The 9,803-nt window shown below is 40.6% G+C and overlaps 2 long non-coding RNA genes across 2 annotated transcripts; one reads left to right on the top strand and one right to left on the bottom strand.

Annotated features, from left to right (window-relative positions):
* Positions 1–530: 530 nt before the first annotated feature.
* On the bottom strand, positions 531–2,434 carry LOC123761258 (uncharacterized). The gene is made up of 2 exons (XR_006773214.2): positions 2,382–2,434; positions 531–1,116 (listed from the first exon to the last, which is right to left on the bottom strand). It is a non-coding gene; the product is annotated as an uncharacterized lncRNA (long non-coding RNA).
* A 4,066-nt stretch (positions 2,435–6,500) lies between these two features.
* Positions 6,501–8,173, top strand: LOC123761259 (uncharacterized). Its single transcript, XR_006773215.2, has 2 exons — positions 6,501–6,552; positions 7,740–8,173. It is a non-coding gene; the product is annotated as an uncharacterized lncRNA (long non-coding RNA).
* Positions 8,174–9,803: the final 1,630 nt, after the last annotated feature.

The following is a 9,803-nucleotide window of genomic DNA, read 5'->3' as shown; positions in this document are numbered from 1 at the left end:
TATATTCTCTGCCCTTTCTTCCTATTTGTCAAATTATTGTGAAAATATATAAAGCTATTAAAATAAATAGTTTCGAATAAATGATAATTAATTCAACAGCTTTTGATAATTCAAATAATTTTTTCTTATGTGTCAACGAAATAAAACGAAGTGTTGTGACATTGTGCTTTTAGTATGGCGTTTCCTGTGTGTCCTAGTCTCCTGTCATATTTTGAGCTTTAACATCGTTAACTATGGTTAATGTTCACTATTTGCCCTCAGTAACCGCTGAGACGTGTCAATGTTTGCTATCATCCTCTTAATTCCTATCGTGGAGGTGTATAGATCAACCTTTGTGTAAACATGCCGGGTTGTAGTGGCTGCGGGGGCCTGTGGGCCGCTCCAAGCAACAGCCCAAGTGATCACAATAGCTTATGAATCTCAGGAAATATGTGCTAGTTAGGGCACGAGCCGCTACAGTAGCGTCTACTGCTACTACATCACTCACACATAGGCCCTCAGGAAGGAGTGAACATAAAGAATACAAGTACTTGAAAATCTACATATTTATTTCATTGATGACCTTTTTATTTTGTTTTATTCTTTGTAGAGTTAATAAGTTAGAAGTGTAGAAGTGTAGAGCCCCCCCAAGCTGGTACAAAATTCCTCGAGTGTTCCTTGGCGTGGTGAGGACAGGTGGTGGTGGCGGGTCGTCTCCAGAGTACTGCAGTGGACTCTTAAGGTGCTGCTGAAGTGGAAGAGCTGCCGCAGATCCCAGTATACCCTTTGTATTGTTGTGTCCCAGTATACTCACAATTCTGGAGGCAATTCACCTCATCCTGACACCAGTCGCCCCGCACTACACGCCTCGTCCTACCCAAAATACGGGTTGATGAAGGGACCTCCGAAAAATGGCGGCGGACCGTAGACACCGAAGCCGCCGTATCCAAATTTACCATAGCCATAACCTCCATAGCCATAGGGGTTAAGGAAACCGGAGAGGGCCCCCTCGGCAGCTCCCACTAGATTGGGAAGCAAGGTCCTCTGGCTGCCTTCTCCACCAGCAGCCTCCTGAGGGCGGGCAGTGGCCAGGCCGGCCACACACACCATCACAGACACCAGCGCCACCAGTTGCATCTGTGGGAGGGATGTCATGCACAGCTTCATAACCTGTAATTAACACTTTAGGACAGAGTTACAGAGGGAAGTGTTCAGAAAATCATATGAGAATAAAATAAGAGTGACGGTGAAAGACTTTAAAAGAATTTGTTATTATTTACAGGGCACATGTGTGAAACAAAGTTTGAGTCGTCCCAGGTTGTACATCATTATACACTCAGTTTTTGTAATTATCGAAGTGAAAGGCCAAGATAGTGTCCCTTGCTTAAATGTTACCATGGAATATCAGTTCTTCTGAGGGTTGAATCTATAATTTTTTGCAATAAGGAAAATATATAGGAAAATAAGGCTTTTTTCCCATTTCCTTATAGAACCTCAACAAAACTTACAAATTTATCAATTTGTAGATTATTAGCTTTTATGTAATATTGTTTTCTTTAGTTATCTTTGTGCATCATTTAAAAATTATAATATATACTATGATTCAAAAATACTTCATGACAAAGCTTCAAATAACCCTACAAGCTACAAGAAGTGCTGTAAACACCAGAGGAAACCATAACTTTCTAGTAAGTAAAAAGTCCTTAGTGGCGCCAGGCGTCACAAGCTCAGCTGCTCACTTTAGCTGGAAAGTTACATTACCATTGTTAGTGTTAACACGCACTCTGGTAATCATCTGGGTACACAGAGATATCAGTAGTTCAACCTTGTGGGGAGGGGCTTGTTACAAGCCTAAAGTATATATACATATGCACAGGCTTCTTGTCTCCGACAAAAAGAATTAATATTGCTTGAAATTATTATATAAAACACTTGGCAGTGATAAAAGTTTGATGCAATATTTTATTATTGTAAATATTGGTGATCTATATTACGCTGTTGAGTTTTGTCAACTGTGATAAAACTTTACCACTTCCCCGTGAGTATTTCACTGGAGAACATCATCTCTACGAGCTTACCAGAAGCTCTCACACGAAAGCACATGTTAAACTATTACTCTCGCATTTCTCACTGTATATAAATAAATATACTTGGAGTTGACGAATTCTTTATTCCAAACTTTTTAAGTTTTGGGATAAATGTTGTATGCTGGACGACCGCTGCCTGAACCTGGTAATGGATAGACCTTGAACCATAAAACCTAACATTAATCATTTTGGATTTGAGCAAAATAAAATATTAATACAAAATATTTTGCTTATCTATATTCAAGTTCATCTGAGCTCAGTATTGACAGTGTTTAAGGTTAATTATTAGGTTATTAAATGAAGAGGAACACTTACCTTATCTGGTATAGTTCCTATAGTACTATGAAGGAGGTGTTGTGTACAGATCTGCTAGCCAACGGTGATCTGCTCCCTTTTATACGGGACAAAAACCTCGTTCATGAATTGCCAGTTAGTCAGTTTGCTGCAGTAGGCTTCTTGGACACAATGTAGAGGGGTCGTATCGAACACAATTAGCCGGGCCTCCCTTCTCCATTCTCACACGCGGGGCGCCAATGTCTCCCCTGGCACTCAAATATGATATATAATGAGCTACACACATTATTTGTTATATTAATGTTGTGGGATTGTAATATTTGGTGTGAGAGTGGGCAGTAGAGGCATCGATGTCGGGGGAGGGAGGACGGGACGCCCCGGGGCGGCTGTCTGGCCAAGGTCCAGGTCGATGCTACTATTGTTACCCTATTCTCTTTATGGTAATTCACTTCATTCTCTTCCTCTTCCTCCCGGAATATTTCACCTCCTCCTTGGTATTCTCACCTCCTCTTCCGCCTCTGTACACGCACTGCTCATTTATGATTCCATTTCCTACTCTTCTGGTAATTCTCTTTCCTGGCTAGCAAAGTACCCGACGCTGCTCGGGTGAAGAACAAGAGCCAAGCATTTCGTGACCCCTAAATCATACCACTCCTCCAGGGCCCGGAATTTCATTATTAGTGAAGATCTTCACCAAACGCGATATTCGCTATATACTTTACAACAGTGAAGGTCATGTAAAGAGATCTTCGCCATACATAGATCTCAGGCGTTACCCGGGTGAAGATCTTCCCCGAGCCCGCACTTCACCCGGGTGTCACGAAATGAGTGTATTATGCAAGTAAGTTTAATTATAATGCGATTTATGATTTATAGTTTTGCCGTCTCAAGTAAGTGTAGCAAAGGGCTGGGATGTGGGAGCTAAGCTTAGTAGAGTTGGAACCAGAAACCTCCATATATGGTGAATACTTGCATTAATCTGTCAGTGATGCTGCATCTCCCTGCATCTGCTCCTGGCTCACGGGTCTCTAACCTTCTCGGTATTACAATAGAAAGATAATCAGAAGGGTTATATAGCGCACTTTTCTTGATTTATGTAAATTGCAGTACTTGAGAAAGAACTTTTAATATAAAGATGATCACAAGTGCATGAGGGCAGATTTGGTTAATGGTATTGGTCAGATACTGCTGTCTGACGTCGAGATTACAAAACCTTTATTGTATGCTGAAGTACTTTACTCCCTCACAAGTAAACTGACAAATATATATTAATGAAAAGACTAAAAGATCAATATTATGTCAGTACTTGTCACAACACTGAGTAGTGATGATTACTGAAGTACAGCTTCCATGTATGTCTTAAACATGGGAGCTATAGAATTTCTGGACCAGGAGTTACACAGCACTTACCTACGAGACCTGTACCTCTTATCTCCATCATGACAACGTTATACTTATTAACCAGTTTACGAGCTCGTTGAAAGATCATCCATAACAATAATAACCTTAGGTTGTGGACGACCTCGTAACTGTTAAGAGCTCATAAACTGGGTCATTATTCATCCAGCATTCACGCATCCCTTTGTGAAATATGTATATCTTTCAACAATAATGTTGTATTTGTGTACATATATCAAGCAATTTAAGAGCTCTGAAGCACTACGAGATTGTTTATAACAATAATAGCCTTGAATTGTGATGTTTCGAAGCTCACAGTGTTTAATAATTCTATACATAGCAGCCATGATTATTGAAAGATATACAGGTTTCACAAGTGGATTCGTAAATGTTTGGTAAGTCCTGGCTGTGTCCTGTAAGCCATGGTGACCGAGGTATGGGGTGCAGGTCTGGTGAGTCGACAGGGAAGTGCTATTTAAGTCCTTGTCCTCATTTTTGTGTCAAAATGCCGGTCGGGCTCCATGAAGAGTAATCCAATATAAATGTGTATTACTGTTATTGTTGTCTTCAACACCATCACTAAAACTAATTTTTATATTAGTAAGCAAAAATACCTATCATTTTCTATCGTAATTTTGTGACCTGACTTTTTTTATACAACGGTCGGAAGCATATTGTTGTTCCTCCTCCCTTACTTCCTCTGGGCGACGCTCCACTTCCTTTCCTCTAGAGCGACGTTTTTTCTTCCTCTTTCTACAGAGCCGCTTCTTCTTCTTTCCTCTAGAGTCCTTCCCTCAACACAGATCCTGCAAGGGCGGTGGCGGTCACTGCCTAATAGCTCCTGAGACGACCCATCGACTTCTGGCTCATGGTCTCTGCAGTCAACTTCAGCAGAGATCATTTTTGTTTTTCAAAACGGCGTCATTGGAAAGTTTAAAAAACTAAAATTAATAAGCCACTCAGCGTCTGAAGGCTACCAGTATCTGGCCTTCGTATTTCCCAAAGTTTCTACTTTACCTGAAGGCTCGCAACATTACAAAGAACAGCTGACCTCTGCAGAGGATTGAGTGAAAGTTGCAAGACTTTAACCTTAACGTTGCGTTACGCGCCGGGGAAGCCCGGCCGCTCGACCCCTGGAGGACGCTCCCGCCTCCTCACACTCAATATCTTACATATTTCCATCTTCAAACTAATGAGAATAAGTGGAAACTCCCACTTATTCTACTGATTTTCCAGTAGACTAAGAAGTGGAACAGAGTAGCTACTTATATGATAAATGAACCTGTTGTCTGCTCTAGCCAGGTCAGGTCACAGTCCTGTTGTAAGCTTTCCGTAATTGCCGGCTTTGCTCAGATAAGTTTCTTCACCATGTTAGCGGCCCTTCACTCTAATATTGTCATTGCTGTAATAGGCTTGGCTATAGCCTCGTCTAGTAAGCTACTGAGGCTGAGTCATAACAAGTGTATAAAAGTGAAATCATTAAAATAGTTCTTCAGTACTACATTATTGAATGTGAATTCAAAAATATTTTAGAGTTGGCCTACTATCAAATGAATTACATTTAATTGAATGTTATCTTGGCACAAATATGCACTTTCTTAGCTTTCTATAAAAAATGGGCCTAATGCTAAGTTTACGTCTTTCATAAACAAGCCTAATATAAGTGTCACATCGAACTAGTCACTGAAAATTATTACTCATATAAGGGGAAAATCAGAATAAATACAAACCTAATATAAAGCGCCCCAAGTCTTTATTCCCTTACCAGTGTACAACTTCGGAATTGAAGCTGTTTATTAAAAATGGATCTAAGTTACATAAACCACTGAACTACAGAGGTTTATATAACTTTGACCCATTTTTGATAGATCAATTAAAGGGCGATTTGAGTAGGATCATTGATACATATTTTTCTCACTGATTCATTGTAAATATTTACTATCTTATGCTATTATTATCCATGTGTGGGCCTATTGTTGGGAATAAAAAGGAGCTGCCTCGCATGGGCCAAGAGGCCTTCTGCAGTTCTTATGTGGCTCTTATTTGTATCCATCTAATTCCCATTCATTTTTTATTGCACCTCATCTCACTTCACCCCTCTCTCCTGCCTATATATGTCCAATACTTGACTTGTAAATCATTCCTTCTGAAGATGTATTAATATACGAAAGTACTTAACGAAATTCCTGTTTCAATTCTTCCTCCGTCGCCTGACACTGTCACATTTTTCATCACGTGTTAATTTTCGTGATTTACACACACACACACACATATATATATATATATATATATATATATATATATATATATATATATATATATATATATATATATATATATATATATATATATATGAATGTGTACATATGATTCTCCTTAAGACAGGTCCTCAATGTATTTTGACTTAGGGTCTTCTTAGGACTCTTGGGACGCTCTAGGTCTGAGCAGGTCTCAGGAACACCTGTGTACAGGTGTATCACAGACAATGGTCTAGGAATAAGGCCTTCTTCTCTTCCTTCATAAATATTCAACGTGCATTATTGTTCTTTCACCGTAGCACTACAGGCAAACATTAATAATATTATGCCTATTAGGTAAACTATTATATTTATCCAAGAGCTATACATCAACGCTGCTAAAATATGCACGTTTTTGTTTTAAAAATATATGTAAATATTTAAATTGGCTGACTAGCAACTTTTGCCCTCCGCCATGGCTATATAAAGCAGTGCGGGGCCTTCGTCTGGACATTGTCAGCTGGAACACTCTCCTTGCAACACGGTACTCAATCAAGGTGAGGCTGCAAGCTCTTCTTCGTCCATTACATTTGTACAATGTAATACTGAAAAAATTACTTTCAATGTCAGTGTGGCAGTCTATCCACTTAAAATAATAGTATATATATCAAGTATTTGGTAAATTTTCACCAATATTCCCTGTTGGACCCCAAAACGTTAATGTTTTATATTACTGAATTACTCTAAATGGCATTCTAGAAAATTGGAAATGTAACTATAGAATCTATCCTGTTCAAGCAATCCTAGGCCTAATACATGCTATCTTTTGCCTAATATAGAACATATATATAATATGTCCTAGAAAAGCTTAAGGTTGGTGTTTAGCTCTATTTTCTTGGACTGTATACAATTAATACTACAAAATTTGAACATTGTGGGGGCCAACAGTACATATTAGTACTTCCGGTCAAACAGTTGCCATAAGTACTATCATTTTAAGGCAGAAGTGTAGCTCATTTGACCACTTAGTGTCCACCCACGTCCCCTGCTCGCGTATCATCACAAATATTCTGATCGTGTTAGTCTTTATTTCTGTAGGTCTCTTGCATGATGCCATGCGATAGCCTAGCCCCTGGCTCCTGTCTTACAACGATTTGTATTTTATGTCCTTTACTCTTTACCAGTAATTCGTGCCTTTCAGCTCCGGGGCTAGTCTGGTGGCATGCCTCTGGCTTCGTGTGGGTGTTTACCCATTTGTTCCAGAAGGATCAAGGCTTTTAGTTCTTGGACCGCGCTTTATAACCCCGTCGGTAGTCTAATGTACGGACTTATTTTGTCTTACTGACATATGTCTTATTTTCCTTATATATTTATCTCTCCCTTCCACATACCCTAGCAGCTATCATACTCACTGCTACCTTTTTTTTTGCTAGGTGAACATAGGCAACATATAAAAGGAAACTACCCGTTTATTTCCGTCTCGGTCGGGATTAGAACCCGGGTTCGTGGACGCTGTGTGTATGTGTCCAGCAGGTAAAGGATCAACAGGTCCTTTACCTGTTGGACAGTTAACGGAAATTACCTGCATCACGCCCACGACCAGCTGGCTGATGTTTCTCTAGACTATTGAATATTGCTCCAAAGTGTTGTACTCACCTAATTGTGCTTGCGGGGGTTGAGCTTTGGCTCTTTGGTCATGTAATGTGATATTAAATGTTAAACCTAGTGATGACATGTATTGCAGATGCACGGAACAGTGATGGTAGTGGTGGTGGTGTTGGCAGCCCTGGCCGCCGCCCGACCTGAAGAAGGAGGCGACGCAAAGCCTAACCAACGGTTCTTCCTTCCCAACCTAGTAGGCGCAGCCCAAGGCGCCGTCCAGGGTTTCTTGAATCCTTACGGCGGCCATCACGGTGGTGGCTTTGGAGGCAACTTCGGGTTTGGCAAAGGGGGCTACAACGGCTTTTATCCAGGCTACGGTGGCTATCCTGGAGGCTTCGGCGCAGGCTACGGCTTCAACAATTACTACGGGTAGAGGCACCCTTCAGCCTCCATGGAGTCCCTCTAGCGTATTATTATTTATTAATAATACAGTAATAAGACTTTTTATCCTGTAACATTTGGCAGATTATTTCCAATGTATGTGGCCTTAATTTATGAAATAAATATAAAATTTTACTACACAAGTCTTTGGCATATCCAGATTACCAGTTTCATATGTTTTATCCACTGTAAACTTGCCCAAAACGTTTTATTTATTTGAGAGTGCCAGTTGGCACCCATCATGTGAGAGAGCACACATAATGACAGCACATTTCGATTCAAATACTGGAGCTGATAGTAGCCCCAGCTACATGCTACTATTATAGTCACATGATGGTATTCCTAGCCACAAGATACTATCCATAGATAGCTATGTGATAGTAGCCCTTCCCAGTGGTCACCGTTGCTTGAAAACAATTGACCTGATCGATTGCGTTTTGCTGTGATGAAATGTTTTTTTTCAAATAAATTAAACATCAGCCTATAAACTATTGAAAATTAAATTGCGTATATAATAACACTGAACATACTTGGATGAATTGAGATTTCGTAATGAATTCCAATCTAGGAAGCGCCTATGACATAAGTATTGTGTTTGCTTTAGCCAGGTGTACGATATATAAACCTTTTTCCATACACTACACATATCTGTAATGCTATTTTTGACAAAACTAAATTCTACATAACAATTTGCTATCTAATACAATATATTGTCGATGTTTAAACTGAGGTTCAAGCATTTATATATTTTGAGTGAAGTTCAAGTTCAAGTATGTTTATTGAGACAAGAAAAAATACATCTCAAAGGGATAGAGTAGCTTAGGCTATTTCTAACCCCCCCCCCCCCCCACCCTAAAAAAATAACTTTATTGCCAAAGGTAGCTTGGTTTAGATGTTGCTGTAGTCTGGTAAGGGAGTGTAGGGCTCCGGCAGCCATATTGTCAACATGAGAGGTCTGCTCCGTCCCTTAGCCTCCAGTAACTGGTAAGGTAATGTCCATTTTGAAGTAAGGGCGAAGAGGTAGAACGGCCTATTGGCATAGCTCGAGTGCATGGGGGAGTTGTGTAAAACCCTGGTTTGTGTCTCGGAGAAGCTGCAGGATCCAAGTAAGTTAGGTACAACTTAAGGTTTCAACTTTTTTGAGCATGTCACAGCCAGGATCACTACCAGCAACGAGCGTGGTGGCAACACAGGGCAGTGGACCGATGCTAACCTGCGCTTCCGGAACTTGCTTCCGCACTCGTCAAATTATAATCATTTTACGCCGTGCAATCTGGTTAATGTTGCAACGGAAACAAAGAGGTTGGGGGGTGTGGGGGGAGGGGGGGAAGATTGTCACACCACCGAAACTCTGTTACTTTCTCCCTAACTCTGGTGTGACCTTGACCACATTAACATCCCATCCCACCCCTCCTATCCCTCATCAATCCCCGTCCTATCCCTCATCCATTCCCCCCCTCCTATTCCTTACATATCCCTATTCTTTTTTTTACCTGTCTTACCTTCTAACCCTTACCTGTCCTCCCTCCTATTCCTTACTTGTCCTCCCTCATATCCCTTACCTGTCCTCCCTCATATCCCCATTCTATTCTTTACCTGTCTTCCCTCCTATCATTTACCTGTCCTCCCTCCTATTCTTTACCTGTCCCTCCTATCCCTTACCTACCCTGATGGTATTCCTCACTCAACCCCCCCCCCCTCCAATTCCCACTCCACCTCTTCCCTTTTCCTCGGTCTGTTATATTTCTGGGACTTAACCAGAATG

The sequence above is a fragment of the Procambarus clarkii genome, chromosome 41 (assembly GCF_040958095.1).
Source record: "Procambarus clarkii isolate CNS0578487 chromosome 41, FALCON_Pclarkii_2.0, whole genome shotgun sequence".
In the NCBI taxonomy this organism is placed as follows: Eukaryota; Metazoa; Arthropoda; class Malacostraca; order Decapoda; family Cambaridae; genus Procambarus; species Procambarus clarkii.
Note: the sequence above shows the minus strand (reverse complement) of the source record. Positions and strands in the feature narration are given on the sequence as shown.